This window comes from Tinamus guttatus, unplaced genomic scaffold, assembly GCF_059628265.1.
Source record: "Tinamus guttatus ecotype Peru unplaced genomic scaffold, ASM5962826v1 Tinamus_guttatus_pri_ptg000110l, whole genome shotgun sequence".
NCBI lineage: Eukaryota > Metazoa > Chordata > Aves > Tinamiformes > Tinamidae > Tinamus > Tinamus guttatus.
Genome location: NW_028288644.1, coordinates 63,321 through 81,829, shown reverse-complemented (window position 1 = coordinate 81,829; position 18,509 = coordinate 63,321). Strand labels below are relative to the sequence as shown.

Genomic DNA, 18,509 nt, shown 5'->3' with positions numbered 1-18,509 from the left:
CTTTAGTCCCGAGACATTTCTGCGCAGATATGTGCATTCTCCATCCTACTGTAACCACAGCATCTCTTGGAAAACTCTTATTAGAAAGTTAGAGTTCCAAAGCCCCAGAAGACAAATAAGAGGTGAATAACATTTTAGTGAAAATAATAAAACTTATGCATTAGTAATAAATCCTATTGCTTATACAAAATGCGAGGAGGCGGCCTCTTGCCTTCATGCTCCCCACAAAATGTGAGCCAAGCACAGGATTCAGGAACAGCGCAGGAATGACAAACTTCTAGCTACCAGCTATGCAGGACTGGGGCTAGCTCAGGTCTGAGCAACATGGGACCTGGGAGATCAAGGGAGAGAGACTTTGCAAGGAAAAAAAAAAAAGCTGCTTTTTGACTTGAGAAATTTCCAGGTTTCAGAGGAACTCATGGTTTGTAAGACACTATACGCTGCTGCTTTAACTATGTAGCAGGAGGCCAGGCCAGACTGAAGCAGGGCAAAAACAAAGGTATAGTGGCTTTAGGGATAAGGCTGCTTTCTTTCACTGCGACACCTGATGTGTCTGAAGTTGCTCAGGGGAACAGTGTGTTTTCCGAATGTGGGTTAATTTGTTATTTGCTCAAATTCCTCAGCATCCTGCTCCAAACAGCTCACTTAACACATGAGCACTGGGATTCTGATATTAAATATATATCAAATGAATAAAACGTCCAACTCCAGAGACCAATTTATTCTGCGTGGATTGTTGTAACTGCTTTTCATAACGTAACACATGCTTTAGCAATGCGTTATGGACTGTAATATTTTAGGAAAGAAGAACTTTCTTTAAAGCTTAGAAGGCCATTTCATCTGGTCAATAAAAAGCACAAATTGAAAATATTTTTCAAGCTCTCTAGTAATTCCTATCTCAGATAATGCTTAGGCTCACCATTCTTTTATTCAGTAACATAATATTAATTGTGGTCTTGTCTGAAACTTTCTTTATAGAATCTACTGCATCCAAAGATATAGCACATTTCCAATCTTAAATGCAATTATCCATTGCTAAGTGGAACTCCACTGCCATTTATGTTGCATAAGACTGAGTGAAAAGACATCTTAACTCTAAATTCCTTGATTTTTTTTTATTGAAAGTACTGGAGGGACTTTCAGGTCCAGAGTGAAAAAAGCTTAGAAGTCTAAAGAGGTCTAAATTTTCATGGCCTTTATGGCTAATTATCCAAACAGTGAGTTGAAACTGTATCAGCAGTTATAAGAAGTAAATATAAATGCACTAATGTGTGTACAAGTTAAACATGTTTATTATTTGAATCTCTTCACAAAATTGAGTACATGGAACTTGCATGGTTTATTCTTGAAAGAGATATTTTTCCAGATTGCAAAATGTGAAGACTATTTCCCTGTCTAATCTGATTCAATACATCTGTTTGTGATTATATAAATACGTTTCAGATTGGAAGGCAGTGTGGCCTGGTCTACTAGAAATAATATTCATCAAATTTCATTGGACCATGTGATCTTCCCTGGCCCTTAAATATCTGCCTATTCTTAAGACTTGTAGAAGATTCCCTGTATTTGGTAGTTAGAGCGAGTGTGAGAGACCAAGGTTTTGATTATATTACTCTTGAATAGTCACTCTTTCAGGACTGCCCAGATGTCTCTGAAGTTGCTATGAGAAGTCAAAGTAATTGAAAAATTATTATTAGTGCTTTAATGATATCATTTCAGCAAAGCATGGACCGGAAGTAATTTTCTTAATGTACACCATTGTTTTGTCTTCATATAGCTCTTTCTCAGACATAGAAAAGCCTTTGTCCACAGGCATATCTAGCACTGCTGTTTTCCCTCAAGAGTCAGTAGTTAAATTCACTCCTCAGAAGATCCAGACCAGCAAATCTGGGTAACCATCTCATGGAGACCCTGTTTTTATGGAGGCTAAGCAGTGGCAAAGTCCCACTTTGCAGCTGCAACAGCTGTCCCCACAAAGCATCTTCACACCTTTGCTGTCCCACTGAAACACTCTCCTGCATGGTCAGGGTGATCGGTCTTTCCATAGCAGATGCAGGGTCTGTTGGCTTATCCTTCGCATGAAATTTCGACTATTTTTTATGTTTTTATTGTTACTGTGATATCTGTGTGACTGGCTGAGCACAGAATAGAACTGTGTTTCAGACTCAAAAACAGAGTAAAATAATCTCAATAATGAAGCTATTTATGGTAGAAAAAAGTATTGCCACAGCATTGGATGAATCATTTTTAGATTAAACACTTCTGAAATGGTGAATCATACAAATGACCCTAAGTCTATTCCATCAGGAGGACGCATGTGCCATTTAAGTGTACAATTTAAAGTATGCAGTTATTGTCCAGATGGATGCAGCCTGTGCATAGACAGGGAGATCTCAAGACACATTTTGGTAGCTGGCCTGCTAAATACTTAATAAGACTTATCAGCATATTGAACCCCAAGCTCTGTGCTGAAGCACAGCACAGAATATAGTAACAAGACACAAGTTGCATCTGCTCACGTTGTTATCAAAAGTTTTTCTAGTAACAAAACCGTGAAACATCAGTAGCTATTGAAGCCAGAGTCATGACAACGTTGATGGTGCCCTGACATAGAGCTGACTTCAGGAGAATCACCTCGGCCGATTTCTGTTTCTTTAAGAAACACAGGAAAAGGAGTTTTGATGGCTTTCCATTAAAATGTTATTTTTTCTGTTGTTGTTGTTTTGTTTTGTTTTTCACTATAGGTTTTTGTATTGGGTAGAGGCATATGCATAATGTCATATGCAGATGTAAATATTCACTCAAAAATCTGTCTGTAAGAAGCTTCTAAAAGTCACCACTTCAGCCACTAACTGCTAGGCATTTTGCATGTCTTTTCATAAGATGCATGCACATGCAGCTGTGGCCTCTAGATGCTACTGCAATCCAACTAAATCAGACCTCATTTGACAGCAAAAGCTTACGGCTGGGGAGGGGGGAAGGAAGAAAGGAAAAGAAAAGAAAAAAAAAGAAAGGAAAAGAGAAAAGAAAAGAAAAGAAAAGAAAAGAAAAGAAAAGAAAAGAAAAGAAAAGAAAAGAAAAGAAAAGAAAAGAGAAAGGAAAAAAATAGGGGAAGAAAAAAGGGGGAAAAAACGAAAAGACAAATGGGGCATCATCATTTGAACTGTTTGTGTAGCTTTTTTTTTTAATGTATAGTATAGAAAATCTGGAAAAGTACTGGTGGTGTGAGACTGCCCTTTTTGAATCATCTTGCCTTGGAGACCCTGTAGCTTGATTCTTCTTATTCTTATTTTGAGGCCTCCCAAGCTGTGTCGGCGGACCCTTGGGGCAGCTCCAGGCACTTCTGCCGTGGGTGCGGACGCGTTAGCGACTGGATCTGCAGCCGCGCTGGCAACCAGGATCACAAATCCCGTGTTCCGCGCAGTTTCGCCACGCTGAGGAGCGCAGGAGGCGAAACTTCGGAAGGGTAAAGTCTGGAAAGGAGCTCCCCGCCGATACCGCTCCCTCTCTGCCGCGACCCTTTCCACCCCTTTCCTTCTCGCGGCCCTTTTCCACTTGCGGGAAGCGGGCGGGCGCAGCTCCGCGCTGCGCGGGGCTCTGCGCGGGGCTGTGCAGAGGGGGCGCACCTGGGTCCCCCCGCGCGGAGCGGGCGGAGCGTCCCGGCCCCGGCCCGGCCTCCGCGCCTGCCCCCCCGCCCGCTGCTGCCTCCTGCGCGCCGGCGGCGGCGGCGGCGCCGCGCTCCCTCCAGCCGCGCTGCCCCGCGGAGCCCCGCGCCGCCCCGCAGGTAAGAGCGCCCGCAGCCCCGCGCCGCCCCGCGCGGCACCCGCGCCGCGCCCGGCCTGCACGCGCACGGGTGCGCGGCGCCGCCGCATCCTCCGACGTGGCCTCGAATAGCGAGGGGCACTTGTTTGCTTAAGGGACTTCAACAGTTCTGCGTTGTTCGGGTGCTTCGGGCTTTTCTTTTCCCTTTTCTTTCCTTTTCTTTCCTTTCCTTTTCTTTTCTTTTCTTTTCTTTTCTTTTCTTTTCTTTTCTTTTCTTTTCTTTTCTTTTCTTTTCTCCTTTCTCTTTTCTTTCATTTCTTTTCTTTTTTTTCCTCTTTTCTTTTCTTTTCTTTTCTTTTCTTTTCTTTTCTTTTCTCCTTTCTTTTCCATTCTTTTCTCTTTTTCCTTTCCTTTTTCCTTTCCTTTCCTTTCCTTTCCTTTCCTTTCCTTTCCTTTCCTTTCCTTTCCTTTCCTTTCCTTTCCTTTCCTTTCCTTTCCTTTCCTTTCCCTTTATTTATTTATTTTCATGGAGTTTGATGGATTCATTTATACCGAATTAAGACAGTTGAAAAAAAAAATCCTCGCTAACAAAAAAAAAAAAAAAAATGGTTGCCACCCCTTTCTCCTGACTTCCTCAGTCTCTATCACGGAGAGAGTTTGCTGAACTCTTACGGGATCGGCACCAGCCTGGGCTGGTGTGTGCGGGGTGGGGGCCGCAGGGCAGACGAGCAGCCAGCGCGGGGTGTTAGAGGTGGAGGAGGAGGGTGACGAGCAGAGGGCAGCGCAGGGACAAAAGAGAGAGGTGGAACCGGGGAGACCCACTTCGTGCCTCTCACTGCTGCTCTTTTCAATGAGATACGTGGAGAATCTGAAAGGTTCTATCTGAGGAAATGCGTGAAGAGTCTTCTGCATACCATCTTAGAAAAAAAATGCTGGAAAATCGGGACCATTTTTCCACTCACACCTTTCTGATTTCTCCTGCAATTATGCAAGAATAAATTAGAAATACAAACTCCTCTAAATTCCCCCTCTCTGCCTCCTCTCCCTGCCATTCCTTCCCTCCTTCCCCCTCCCCTCCCACACATTTTTTTTCCTGCTACATTTTTTTTTAAGATTCAGGACAAAGCAGCTGTGTGAGCTTCTGTACTCAACCTGCATTTTCCAAGTTTGGGGGGAGTGGGATGGCTCCAAACTTTTGCCACTTACAAACTCCTGCAACTGCATCTTTTGAAACAGAGAGTCCCTACATGCTAAGTCAGGTTTGGTGCGTTGTATGTACTGTTTGGTCTAAAATGAGTCATTCTCAGGTCTGAGAGTCGTGTTTCAGTTTGGCAGCCGGAGCAGCGTGCCATGCAGCCTGTTGCTCCTGTATTAGCATGGCTAGGCTGCAGCATTAAAATAACATGCTCCGGCACTTTCAGCAGCGAGCTGAAGTGGTACTCTGTGTGTGAAGGGCATGTGGAGTTCTGCAGTAAAGGTTGCAAATCACTGGCAGCAGAAATACTGTACATTTCTCTGTAACTAGTGTGTGTCAGTCTTGCAGGACAATTCTATAGGCCTGTGTTTTACAGTTGTTTTTGCTATATATTAATTACTCAATATTAAATACTCTTTACTTAAGACTGACACCATTTTATCTTCCACAGTGTGATTTTGGGGAGAGTTATTTTTTGTTTTGGATTGTTTTTTTTTGTCCTGGTTTCTCAGCTGGAAATAACTAAATAAATATTATGTACGGCTATTGCGAGCACTCTCTCATGCTCAGTAAGGCGGCGTTCCCCTTCACAGACTGCACTAGCAAACTCTTTGCTGATGCTTTTGTGCCAGACACTTGCCGGGAATGGTGGTGACTGAAAAGAGGAAAGTATTTAACTGGTGTCTACTTTCTTTTGCTCTCCTCTTCAGAACAAACATGGATAATGGAGAGGTTAAACAGCTTTTGAAACAAAACATTTGAAATATAGAATTAAACTAACAGTTGACAATGTTCCCAGCTTTTAATATGTGAACTTAGTGTTTGAGTAACAGGTAATCGTACCACTACGCGGAAAGATAGATATGACCACATAGTTTTAACTGATAACTCCCCAAAACTGAGTTACTGGTAAAAGGATAAATTGGTTCTCTGTTAAGGAATATAAGAGGAGAAAATATATATTTTTTTTTAGCTTGGTCTTCTGATACGTGTCATGGTGCAGCCATGTGGGGAGTCCAGAAATAGGTTTTGCTCCGAAACTTACATAGAACTTAAATGCAGTTGACGTTAGTATTTGATGTCACAAGCCAATGACATTTATTTCTTGAATGAAAAGTTAATTGTCCACATTGAGTTAGTTTTGCCCAATATTGAAAGGTTTAAACCATAAGACTAGAGTTTCTTTGAAGTATTTTTGTCTCTGGGAGATCGACACCATCTTAGCATTGAGCATCCAGCTGTTTTGTTCATTAGCTCTGAAAGTGAACTGCCTCCCTCAGGAATATGAGCATCTGTAGGTGGTGACCTGTCCAGTACCTGTTACAGTGCAATATGTTCTACAAGTTTTATTTTCCCCATGGCCAGAGACAAAAACAGTCGGTGAGAAAATGGTGCACATTGCTTTGTCTCTAACAAGACTGGATGAGGAGCTTTCATCATTGCTACTGTTGGTTTCGGTCATTTAGGAGAATTTGAGAGAAGAGACAGGTTATACTGTGTGACTGTTGTTCTTTTCCTATTAAAAAAAAATGTGGAATTTGCTGTATGCATGTATACATGACTTGGACAGGGATATTTTAATTTGTGGAAATGTGTTATTTTGAACTGCATCAAGTAACACTAGATGAAAAGAAGCACATAACTGTTAACTGAAAGGAGGATATACGAACAATATTGAGCCCTTTGTAATCTTTATTTTGAGAATTACTTCATATATAGTGTATTTCACTGCTTCTTGCTTCACTGTGAGTTTTATTCAATTTTTTTTTGCACATTTTAATAGTATGAAAAGGAAATTAGGGGACCAACTTCAAAAAGTAAAGAATCTGTTTGTAAAAAAATAGAAGAGTTACCCAGAAAAAAAGACAACTGTAGTAGCTGAAACAAATATGTGTACTTTTTTTGTTTCTTTGTTCGTTCCTTCCACTTTAGGTAAGGTACCCATCTGAACCCTGGGGTTTAATGGTAACTTCGAGGGAGAAAATTCCCTATGGCTTTCCGGAAAGATCTACTCATGACTTGATGTGGTAATGACTTGAAATGGTTGTGACTTAATTGTGACTATATAGCTTCCACTGTGTGGAACATGACTTTTCCATGTATTGAGAAGCAATACCCTATAAATATGATGTTCCACAATGGTGCAGCATTAGAGCTGAACTTAAGCCTTTCATATTTCCTCTAAGTTTCTTTTATAGCAATCTTATAAGTGTAAGGCTGCAGCAATAGCTCATTGATACCAATGTCCCAACTTTGAATGAGTTTGCACCAGGCCCAGAACTGGTGTATTGCTTTGGCAGAACGAAAATTATTTCCAGGAAGGAGGAAGGTCTATGCAGGGAATGCAGGAATATGTTGTTATGTTTACATTTCAGTGTCCTTGAATTTTATTTTTCTTTCCTATCTGTATAGTTTAATTGCTTTTGAAAAGGTAGAAGAGCTGACTGTAAATTCTTGTTCCTTTATTGCTGTACAAAAGCAAATGTAGTAAAAATCTGAAGCAGGTCTGGCATTTTGATTTTTTTTTTTAATGAGACCAGAGGAGAATTCTGAGAAACTACTTTCTTCATATTTCCAGACTGCTCTTCTGTCATCCAGTGCTGGTTCCTGACTACCCATCATCCTTCCCTCACACCCGTGCTGACGAACAATGCCCTTGGCTTGCAAACTTTTGGTCATTGTTTGGCTGAAGATGGTACACCAGGATTAATTTTTTCCTTTTACAAAATGCTGGCATCTCTTATTCTTGAAAATGCGGTTTCCATTTTTTTAGGACTTACTGCTTAGTGCATTCAACAACTTCTAATGTAGGCGGTTACACTGCAGCACCAAAATGGGAGAGTGCTAATGTGTCTACCCCAGGGTAAATAAAAATTTCTTCTTGAAAAGAAAGCAAGTGTTCACCCTCTGCTTTGAAAACACTAGCTGTAGATTTGTGCGGCTGCCGTGATAAATCACTTCTTGGTAGTTTTGGGTGTCTAACGTGTGCCCCTTCCCTAGGAGCACCACCATGCCCACAGGCATCTGGTGTGGATGCCCTGTCCCTGCTGCTCCCAGATTTTCTTAAGACATCCTTGAGGTGAATGTCCCAGTCAGTCTCCTGGGCTAGGACATGTGGAAAGTTTTTCATTTTTAAAAGTGTTGAAGATCATTGTCTGAAGTCACCTCGGTGCAATTTCTAGTGGGAAAATGTGGGCTAAGAATTGCCTTTTGCTGTTCTTTGGCCATGTGTGTGCCTGCAGAGGTTTCCAGTTGTGTGCCAAAATGGGAATACCACATCTGTATTCAGAGGAGCTGTTTTGTGGGGTTTTTTTCTTTTGTTTTTCTTTTTGGCCACAGGTTTCAGTGAGAACTACAATACTGTTTACTGGCAACCTATCATTTTAATTTCATATTCCTTTTCCCTGACAAGCATCGGACCTTCTTATTTTTTTTTTAGCTTCCATGCGGCATCTTATGGATAAAATTGCAGGGTGTTTTCACCTTTATTTAAAAATCCAAAGGTGTCAAGCGTGCAAGTCTTTTCACTTTTTCTTTCTTTTTTTTTTCTTTCCACTTTTACCTCTGACTGAGAATAACAGGCAAAGAGCTCCTGAAGCAAATTCTTGAAATCACTGGGAAAAGTGCTGATTATTTCAATAATCATATATGATTAAGCTTAACTCTCTCTACTAGACCGATATGAGGCCTATAAAGCATTTACTCTTTTCTTAAGGAATTGAAGTGCTGTAGTGCCCCTCTCACCAGAGTGCGTTTCACAGGCACTCTCTAGATAGCACTCGCATTTCTTTGCCTGCTAGAAAACGTATTGCATATTGTAATGCTTGCAGGAGCAAGCAGAAAAGAATTGGATTGACATCAAAGGGAAAGTCTTTCTGTACAAAATGCTAGAGATTTTAAGAGTGGTAAAAATCTGGCAAAGGAAATGCATACTGTTTTTCATCGAAAGCCCCTCTCCTTCCTTCCTCCACCTCTTCTTAGGGAGTGTATGTCAAAAATGAAATGGTGCCGGCACATTATTTATGAGAGCAGTTTGCAGAGACTTTCTTTGGAAGTTATTTGGCCATTTGAAGATTTTTTTTTTCAGTCTGGGTGGAAAATATTTAAAGTTGTATCCTTTTTATTATTATTATTTTCTTGAAAAAGTAGGCTACAAGACTGTAACATAGTATCAGATGAATATTTAACGTTTACTACATTGAAAAGTTTCTATCATCTTCTTCGTATAGATGGATAATTACTTAACAGCACTGAGCTTAACATCAGCAAGGACGTACTGATACCTGAAAAGTCATAGAGAAATTCTGTAGAGGTCACATCCACCATTATGTGGTTATACTTCTCATCCATGTCATAGGAGAGGAGAAAGACCTCAGACCTCCAAGGAGAAATAGCTTCCTACCTCATGACTTCAGTCAGTGCTGGTTGTTGAAATGTTGATAGAAGGTCAAGATGTAGCCACTAGATTTCTCTCTACATGTAGTAGCTGTTTCTAAGATGATATTGGATCCGCTGTGTTGTGTCCTGAAGATCTTGAGATGTTACCCTTTATTTATGGAGGGTACCAGGGCTGGTATTCAGAACTGGCCTCCGACTGGGAGTTGTAGTGGGCAAGGCCACACTGCTGCTCTTGGCAGCCAAGGCCCTGCATGTGCAAGAGTCACTGTGGCCTTCAACTCACATCCCTTGTGAGCGATGCGCACATGCATATCTGGCACTTGGTGGGAAAGCAGCACTGCAAACCTCTGTGTCAGCTAAGGCTGCTGATGCTCTCATTGAGTTGCTCAAGACGGGAGACCTGCCGGTTAAAGCACTCAAGCAAATGACTGTGCCAGAAAGAAGCGATCATTCCCATCGCTTCCCATCGCACCGCAAGGGCAGGTGTCCTTGTGCTGGAAGCACGGCAGTGTTTCACATGGTCAGGACAGACTATCCTGTCAGCTGCCCTAGCTGCATCGAGTGATTGCTCACTTATTTAATGGAATTTGCTGTTTGCTGTAGCTGTGCTTTCTTCCAATCTATTAATGCGCATCCCTAATGTAAGGTCCTTCTCAGGTCACACATTTAAAATTTCACTAATTGTTTCCACAATTACTTCTATCCAAATGTGAAGTAGAAGGAGAAATTGGCTTTTGTGTTTGCCTTTCTATCCAGGCTGTTGTGATCACTTTATTGACAGTCTGGCTAGCAGAACTAGGTTGTGCACCATCGTCGCTGTTTCTGTGCATATTGTGACAGGTATGTAATCGGTAATTTACTAGAGGGTTTGGGGCAATAGTTTTACAAGTTTTATACAGTCCTGAGATGAGCTGCAATGAATGAAAGGTGTCACTTTGATGTGGTAATGAAGCTGTAATGTAGGATGTAAAGGGACAATTTGGCTACTTTGCCTCAGGTTACGTTTATAGGATTAAACTTTGTAGTACATTACTGAGTGTTGCCTGGTAGGTTTAAACACAACACTGGCTATAGAGGTACAAAAGCTTCAGGAAATTAGTAGGGGAAGGTACAATAGGCCAGAATAGATCAGATGGATAGCCTGTAAATCCCAAGGGAGATTGTTGCATAATAAATATCACATTAGTATCTTCTGAATGTAACTTTTGCATTTGTAAGATATCCTAACAAATGTATACACAGGTCTGTTGGAAAGCTTGATTCACATGTTTTCAGTAAATTATTGATAAAATGAAACAGCTTGCAAAGTGCTGTGAGTTCACGCCAAGACCATCTTCAGGCATTCCTGTCTAAGGTTAGGCTAAGGTCCTAAGAGCATGATACTTTTTGTGCTGTGCTAAAACTTAAATTCTATGGTGAATGGAAATCAAATTTATGCAGGTGTTTGCCATCAAAGTAATTGGTAAGACTTCGTTTTGTCTAATGGATTGTTTGGGGTGTTCATCTCTTTTCTATTCATGTGTCAGTTCAGAGTGCTGATAAAATAAATTTGAAAATTTCCCCTGCTTATTGCTATACTCTTAGAGCAGAAGGCTAGTGCACTAATGTTTGTGCTCTGTCAATAAAACCAGAATTCCCTGGCCATATTCCTTGGATTTTGCAATATGGTGGGATGGGGTAACTAACTTCACAAAAAATTATGTCTGAATGAGTATCCAGTGCTTGAAGAATAACATCTTATATATATGTGTGTGTGTGTGTGCGTGTATGTATGTGTGTGTGTGTATATATATATGTATACACATATATATAATGTATATGCTGCACTTGTTGCACCTTTATGTCTGTCTATATCACTGGTCTCTGCTTTCACTTGCAGGCACAGGAAGCATCACTGCAGACATTATCCTGGGGAACCTGATCTGCCCTGACCATGGTTTCTGAGCTGGGCAATGTGTCAGTTTCAGTTTGCTCTTTCTTTATTTTTTTTTGTGGAACTGATAAAATTTTCACCTCAAAACAGTGGATTTCTCATTACAAAAAAGCATATGAACTAGATAAGACTTTCCTAAACTTATCTGCTTGCTGCGTTAGTTTTTCAGCTTCTTGTTAAAGCAGTTCTGGCATCCTATTTCAAACACCCCATGCAGCTGAGACTGGAAGCTCACTAAGACTTCAGGATATTACTGTGATCAAAGCAAATCTAGTAATTAGTGAATAGGTTTGTATAAATTGGTTTGTATAAAATGTTGGGTTTTTGCAAACAATTGATAAAAAAAATAGTTTACTGTCTGCTTCTTCTAGAAGTACTGTATGTTTCTCCTCCCTGTTTGAACTTCTTAATGATCATAAGCAAAATGACCATAAGAGAGTTAGTTTAAAGAAAAATATTCAGATAAAGAAGTGCAAGCTGATGACAACCTGATGACAGAAGGGAATTATATGATTGCATAGAATGCAGAAATGCCATAAAGCTAGTGTACTTTAACTAATACTTCTGCTGTGGTCCTGCGTTTGGGCCCTCAGTATCTCCTCCATGAAGTTTCTTGAGAAACCTGTTCTCTAGCTCTTATCAACAAAGTGTTACTGAGACTTAGCTACTGTTTTTTTACCTCTGTCCTCACCCAAATTCTTCCCACTGTTCCATGAAGACTACGCAGGGGGCTCACAGCAGGATCTTTCTGGGAAGGTCATTGCTTTGTGCTTTGGGAGAGTGACACTAAACAAAGGGAGAGGTTTGGCACTGGAACATTCTGCTCCCACTTGCTTCAGCATCAGCAGATGCATGGAAAGACAGAGCCAGAAAAGACTGCTTTTCCTTCAAGCTGCCAGCACGCAGTGACAGTTCTCGGCTAGTAGAAACTGCCAGGCATCCTGCTCGCACAGCCCAAAGCCTGCCTGTGCCCGATGCCGGCTGCCAGCCCGGTTTGTGGTCTGATTAAATTCTCCCTCTGCCCGTGACTCTGCAGAAGGGACTGTTACAGAAATAAGCCGCAGCTCCACTAGAGGGAGATGCTAGTGTGACCGTGCCGAGAAAATTCATGTATTTCTCTCTACCTCCAGGCTGGTGGTGTTACCTCCAGCGAGAGTATCTCGGAGAGCCAGGTTGCTGCTATGCAGCACCAGCTAAAGCGTGTCAGTGAAGCCAGCATGCGGTGGTTCGTGTTTGCATAAGATGGGCTAAGTGAGGGATGGCCGCTCTGCTTTGGTTGGGGCTGTAAATTAGAGCCAGCTCTGCTCAGTAGAGCTGTCAGGGGTCAGAGGAACCCAGAGGGTCCTTGGCTTTGGTGTCATAGAGGCACTTGGGAGGACTGTGGGATGCCTAAAAACTGCAGCTTGTGGGTGGATTTCAGTACGCTTTCCTTCTGTGGCCTGAATGCCTTGGCCTTCCTAGTTTGTATAATCGCAAATAAAGAGGGTATTAGCGATTCCCTAGTGATGCTCTATGGTTTTTTCTTTTGTTGCAAACTGTCTTAACCAGGCTTTGAAGTGTGCATTTAAGTGTGCATACCCAAGCCAGTGTGCATGAGTTCCAAGGGGAGAGTTGAGGCTAACTACTATATAATTCTGTTTATTTTCTTTTCCATAATGATCAAGATTGTTATTCGGTTGCATTTTTCTTTTGTTAAAATTTCTTTTTTTTCTCTTGTTTCTTAAAAGACATATGAAAGGAGTGTGTCTCGATGTAAAGCACAGAGAACTGATAGCACTTGCAAAGGAAGGTGCACTGAATGGAGAGTAACTTCTCTCAGAACACAAACATTGAAAGTTTTTTTTGGTTGTGTGTTTACATTGAGTGCATTCTGCCTGTGGGCATTTGATTTTTCTCTTGAATCCCTGGTATCTCTCAAATATTCTGACTAAAGTATTTCTTGTTTCTATTGGATAGTCTGCACGCTGAGGACCTAGTAAGAGAAGTTAAGTAATCACTAAAGTATGGTGTGAATTTACAACAACCTACTTAATCCACATGACCTCCTGTATGTACTTGAGAACTTGCCTACCAAATGGTACCTAGAGCTAATCCAAGCCAATTCGTAAAGTGTTAGTTAAATAGCATGATAATCCTCTGTGTCTACCCCTTTTTCAGATATGCAAGAACCTATGTTGCAATAAACTTCACTCAAAAACTGAGAGGGGAAGCAGTCAGAGGGAAAGGTGGTGCGATTTTGGCTTTTCCTTCACTAGTCTCTCTTCAGAGAAGGGCTCAGAAGTGATTTGCATTTATAAATCTTGAATTCATGGAATGATCAGCAGGAACTACCTGAGGCCAAAACCAAATACTCCTGCTCCTGTTCTCTGGCAAATATTTCTGACAATTTCTGCTCCCGGCGTATAATGGAACAATCTTGCTTCCTAATAAACTCTAAAGGGTGTTTGCTTAAAACTGCAACTGGCTGAGTTCGGCTTCTGTAAACAGTGAACTGAGTGGGCTTCTGAGTGTGAACAAGAGGGATAAACCTAGTCACCTCTCCATCCTCTTCTCTTTACCCATTCCTAATAATAAATCCTTTTGATCTCTACTAAGAACTTTTTTTTTTTTTCCTTCAAAGACTCATAAATTCTGGGTATATTATCATGAGTACACCAACAACGTGAATGGTAGGCAAGAAGTAATTATGTTTCATTTGTCAACATCAGGATTTTTGTTGTCTTGAGCTACTGGGTTTGTTGTCCTTCTATTATAGCAAGATCAAAGGTAAGATCTTATTTCTGGGTCACTGCTGTCCATCTGATAAGTTTGTTTGTGGCCTTGGGAAAAAGCAGTGACGTGAGAATAGGGAATTTAAACCCAGTCATTAAGATAATTCTTCTTCATTGTCAATTCTTAATTCTTGCCAAACTTCATTCAGCTTCACTATTCAAAATATAGTACTGTAGAAATTGCCCAATGAACAGTTAACTGGATTGCTGCAGATGTTACAAAAATATTTCTGAAGCAGCATGACTGTTATTTCCAGTTTGTTTTGCGAAGTTGATAAACAGTTACTGTGTCTGCATTGGTGCTGGCCTGAACCATGCTAAACTGATTCTGTGCAACCTTTAATGTACTTTTTTGGTGGGGAGTGGTTGGCAAGTTTCTACTTCAGATAAACTTCTGTTTGCACACCACTGGTCAAGGTCCATGTAAATCTATATTAAGATGGTACATTTTTATTTGGGGGTTGGCAAGTTGAATTGCGGACTTCCTTGGCTTCAACATTTCCAGTTTATAGTATTTTCTGCTGGTTCCCTCTATCTGAAGACTGAACAGATGTTCACGGGATTTGAGGAGGTGGAAGTGTTTACTTTGACTCTGACACCCCTCAAAGCCATTTCGAAAACTGTGACATTCTGTTATCATCCAGATGTTTTTTATCTAGTGGAAAGGATATAGCCCTTATATTTAAGTACAAGCTTGTTTCAGAGTAATGCCAGCATACTGTTTTTTTAAGTTCTTAGCAAAATTTGGTTAGTGTTTGTTAATAATGAATTCTCTGTTGTTGATCCATGAAAATGTTGAATTGTGTCACTGTCTTTGGGGAGGTGGGGGGAAGGGGGACTTTTCTTGGAAATTTATATTAAAAGTCTGTTTGTAAGTTGTTATGATGAGCAATTCATGCTGCTTTTCCTGCTGAGGAGTGATAGAGAGCTGGAGAAAAACATCCTGTGCTATCCCACGTGGTGATTTAACACCTTGATAAAAGTAAGCTAGTTGCCTACTATTGTTTGCTTTAATGACATTGATTGTTAAGTGAATTAGTGGTGAGAACTCTCTAGGAGTTAAATTCTTCCAAATGTCTGGGTGAGGCCATCCCCACACATGTGGTTTCAGTGTTGTGAAAGAGCTATTTCAGCTTATGATCTGAGTGTGCAGACATTTCAATGAGCATGGAAGAGGACAAAAACATGCATGTTATTTGCTTTCTCATGCAGCTATGATGTTGTATGTGTTTATATGCAATATTTCATATGTGTTCACTGAGATCAAGGTGGCAATATGGAGCTTTACGAGCACACACTCATACTCATGCACACACACCTACGCAAAGTAGTGATGCTGCTGAGAGTTAATGGTGCATTTTAAACAACAAGCAATCATCAACTGGGGTGTCTTTGAGTTTTTCTCTTCCTATTAGGTAAATTCTTCAGATCTAGAGTTTATCAGTAGAAGCAAACCATTTTAAAACAATTTCAGAAAATGTTCTGAAATGGCTTATTTTGGAGGCATTTAGTACTTCAGAAGTCATTGCCACGAAAGTGCAGATTATGAAAAGCGTTGTCATATGACCACAGCTTCCCTGTGGTTGTGCCATGAGAGACCATACACACAGTTAGTTGTTTACACAAATCCAAGCAGGTCGTTGTCATTTTTCCATTGTCACCATTATTTTTCCATTATCATCATTATTTTTCCATTATCATCATTATTTTTCCTGGTGTAGTTGTGGTTTTCCCCTGTTTTCTGGTCTTTCTTTCTTTAAGTTTATTTTAGAGCCATGAGATCATGTTTAAGTTAGATGATGGCATGCATTAAAAAAAAAGTCTCTGAGTTTTCCTAGTCCAAGGATATTTGAAATAGAGAAATTGAAGGAAAATAAACAAATAAATGAACAAACCCAACACTTTCAGGCATATCTTATTTCTTCAGCACTCATTAATTTAAACAACTCAGTGGATTTCTAACCTGCTGTGGCTGAAATTGCTCCTTGCAGCTGATGCTGTCTTGGTAATTTCTGTGGCTTAGTATGCATGATTCCAAGGATCCGGGTTTTGTTTGTGTGTTTTGTCTTATGGCAAATAGATCAGTCCTAGACAAGAAGCTTCTAACATAGCTAAAGAAACCTACAGGTACCAACCAGCATCCCTTTCAGTAAAGCAGATGACCACTTATTCCTGAAGTGACATAACTGGCACTAGGTATTACTACCTGGCAGAGTGGCAGGACAGATGTTATTCTCTAAGTGGTCTTTAACTTGCAAGCATTCATGGAAATCATTAGGAGAAGCTGATTGGAGAACCTGATAGATAACAATTGAAATAAGATTGGAGGTTCTGGGTGGTAGTGGGTAGGCAACCTTTTGGGCTTTTAAGGGGGACTTTCAAGAAAATGAGAAAAGCAAGAAAACTGCAGAATTTTTGAACTCTTGAGAGTGTCCTTGATAAAGCTCAGAAATAGCTTTTCAGAGAAGAAAGGAGCTTTTAAAAAGATAAAGGATCGCTTCAGATATTTTTTTTTTAAAAAAAAAGGGCAACGAAGTCCTGTACAAGAGGTAGGTAACCAGTACACTGTTTCCTTATGACAGAGAAGAGTAGATGTCTGTGCCATTATTCTGGGTTTGATCACTTGTATTTTTGTACAGACATAGTAGAGAAAGGAGGTTTAGCAAAGGAGAGAACTGAATTTGTGGATGGTGTAAACTGACTCAGGTCAGAGAAATACAAAAGAGTTAGTTAAAAACACTTTAGGGACACCTAGACAAACTAAATTAAAGTTTAATAAGTAATATTTCCCATCCATCAATGTGTAGCAACGAGAGAAAAAGTGTTGATATTTACCATAAGTTGTGGAGAGGAGCCTCATACAGTTGTGGACAAGCAGGATGGTGATACTCTTAGCAAAAATTCTTGAAATTAGTTTCAACTACATATAAAGCTGCTTTGCTGCAGCCTGTCTTGTGGATTAGTGTGCAGGTGATGACAGTCAAGTCTCTGCAGTAATTGTCATGATTTAGGCAAAGTGCATTTATGCATGTCAAATATTAAGCCAAATAGTGAGGGTGTGTATTTTCAAAATGTAAAAATGTCTGTTTATTAGCTAAAGTGTGCATTTGCTTTTGATGGCAGAACTAAGAATAGTGAGGATACAAATTCCTCTGCATACCCTGAGGTTTATTTTAGACATAGAAAATTAGAAACATCAAAAAATCTTTTCGTTAATCAGATGTAGCATTTAGTTCCCCTTTTTCATAATGGCATGTTACATGTCTTAGAAAAGATCTTTTTAATGAGCTTCTTGCTGGCAGTAACATGTAGGAGGTAAGATGTTTGTATTTTTCCTTTCAAGATGTTCTTGGTGCTTTCCATCAGTCTGTAAAGAAGGTCACCATGGACCAAATGAAAATTCATTCTGCCTTCATTAGCATTGTGATGACATCCTCCTGCCATCTCTGTGAATAGCTTTTGCTATAAAGAGTCAATCAGAGCACGGATGTTGCAAGGAGTGATGTCAGGGCTCTCCTGGTTTCAGCAGGGGAGCTGCTGGGTTGAACCTGGAGCAAATGCTTAGGGAAGTGGGAGGCCTGTTGCCTTCCTTGCCTGCCATTGAAATCATCAGCAAATGCCTTTGAACTTCATACGCTCTCATTTTGCCAAATCAAACAGAAAAACCCAAATAAAAATGATTCCAGAGATAATGAGTAGCTTGCAACTTCAGGAATAATCTACTCGCCAAAGAGCCTTTCACAGTGGCCACAGAACGACACTTTTTGACATGTCAAACTTGAAAAATAACCTCAGGGTAGATAAGTGAAAGATATAGAAATGCATAGCTTAGTTGCAAATGATGAACTGTCTTCCCTTTGGTGAAACCTGAAGGTCCACCTACCTCTGTCATCTGCAAAATGGGTATGAGACAGAGTGATAGGCAAAGCAGTGGCACTGGGCAAAAAATTCCCTGCAAATTCTTCATGTGTTGTCTATTGAAATCCTAGCACTACAAATCTCTTGACTAGTGGATTTTTTATTTTTAATATATATCTGGATTGATCTTTCAGTGTTTTGGATGGACAGAGGTTATATTCTAGACCACTGGATCAAGAGAGGATCTCTCCTGACCAGGAGTTCTCTGTGTGGATGATTTCTTTGAGGGAAAGACACTACAAGGTTCTTTCTTTGTTGTAAATGAATGAGTATGGAGTCAATGAATAAGGTGATAGATAGTCTTCTTTTCTCTGCAGAGTTCATGAACTCTTCAGTTTGGGTAAGGAGGCTCCACCTGGTGATACATTTCTTTGCAATCACTGCTGAAACCTTCTCTGGACGCACTTTGTCATGGGAAGATTTAGAAGCCGTTTTGTAGTACACTGAGTATTAATCGTGGAGGCAAGAACAATGATCTTTCCCTGATTAGCCACAGAGCTCCTGTTCAGAGTGGTTTGACTGATACCATATT

At 40.5% G+C, this 18,509-nt stretch overlaps 1 protein-coding gene across 1 annotated transcript in view; it reads left to right on the top strand.

The window, feature by feature from the left end:
- Positions 1-3,739: 3,739 nt before the first annotated feature.
- Positions 3,740-18,509, top strand: part of LPAR1 (lysophosphatidic acid receptor 1) — a 76,178-nt gene continuing 61,408 nt past the window's right edge. The window contains exon 1 of the mRNA XM_088521008.1: positions 3,740-3,784. The gene's annotated coding sequence lies outside the window, so the exon portion shown is untranslated. The remainder of the gene's footprint in view (positions 3,785-18,509) is intronic.